The sequence below is a fragment of the Lasioglossum baleicum genome, unplaced genomic scaffold (assembly GCF_051020765.1).
Source record: "Lasioglossum baleicum unplaced genomic scaffold, iyLasBale1 scaffold0376, whole genome shotgun sequence".
Taxonomy (NCBI): domain Eukaryota; kingdom Metazoa; phylum Arthropoda; class Insecta; order Hymenoptera; family Halictidae; genus Lasioglossum; species Lasioglossum baleicum.
In genome coordinates, this window is record NW_027469436.1 from 25,001 (window position 1) to 26,621 (window position 1,621).

Sequence of the window (1,621 nt, forward strand, 5' to 3'; positions counted from 1 at the left end):
CTGGACGGACTTGGGCACGCGTGCGGTGGAGAGGTCGGAGCGACACGACTGGTCGGACTTGGGCACGCGTGCGGTGGAGAGGTCGGAGCGACACGACTGGTCGGACTTGGCCACGCGTGCGGTGGAGAGGTCGGAGCGACACGACTGGTCGGACTTGGCCACGCGTTCGGTGGAGAGGTCGGAGCGACACGACTGGTCGGACTTGGGCACGCGTGCGGTGGAGAGGTCGGAGCGACACGACTGGTCGGACTTGGCCACGCGTTGGGTGGAGCGGTCGGAGCGACACGACTGGACGGACTTGGGCACGCGTGCGGTGGAGAGGTCGGAGCGACACGACTGGTCGGACTTGGGCACGCGTGCGGTGGAGAGGTCGGAGCGACACGACTGCTCGGACTTGGCCACGCGTACGGTGGAGAGGTCGGAGCGACACGACTGGTCGGACTTGGGCACGCGTGCGGTGGAGAGGTCGGAGCGACACGACTGGTCGGACTTGGGCACGCGTGCGGTGGAGAGGTCGGAGGGACACGACTGGTCGGACTTGGGCACGCGTGCGGTGGAGAGGTCGGAGCGACACGACTGGTCGGACTTGGGCACGCGTGCGGTGGAGAGGTCGGAGCGACACGACTGGTCGGACTTGGGCACGCGTGCGGTGGAGAGGTCGGAGCGACACGACTGGTCGGACTTGGCCACGCGTGCGGTGGAGAGGTCGGAGCGACACGACTGGTCGGACTTGGCCACGCGTGCGGTGGAGAGGTCGGAGCGACACGACTGGTCGGACTTGGGCACGCGTGCGGTGGAGAGGTCGGAGCGACACGACTGGTCGGACTTGGCCACGCGTTGGGTGGAGCGGTCGGAGCGACACGACTGCTCGGACTTGGCCACGCGTACGGTGGAGCGGTCGGAGCGACACGACTGCTCGGACTTGGCCACGCGTACGGTGGAGAGGTCGGAGCGACACGACTGGTCGGACTTGGCCACGCGTGCGGTGGAGAGGTCGGAGCGACACGACTGGTCGGACTTGGCCACGCGCTGGGTGGAGAGGTCGGAGCGACACGACTGGTCGAACTTGGGCACGCGTGCGGTGGAGAGGTCGGAGCGACACGACTGGTCGGACTTGGGCACGCGTGCGGTGGAGAGGTCGGAGCGACACGACTGGTCGGACTTGGCCACGCGTTGGGTGGAGCGGTCGGAGCGACACGACTGCTCGGACTTGGCCACGCGTACGGTGGAGAGGTCGGAGCGACACGACTGGTCGGACTTGGGCACGCGTGCGGTGGAGAGGTCGGAGCGACACGACTGGTCGGACTTGGCCACGCGTTGGGTGGAGCGGTCGGAGCGACACGACTGGTCGGACTTGGCCACGCGTGCGGTGGAGAGGTCGGAGCGACACGACTGGTCGGACTTGGGCACGCGTGCGGTGGAGAGGTCGGAGCGACACGACTGGTCGGACTTGGGCACGCGTGCGGTGGAGAGGTCGGAGCGACACGACTGGATGTACTTGGGTAGGCGAACCGCTGGTCGGAGCGACGCGACTGGACGGATTTGAGTACGCGAACCGCAGGTCGGAGCGACGCGACTGGACGGGCTTGTGTACGCGAACCGCAGGTCGGAGCGACGCGAC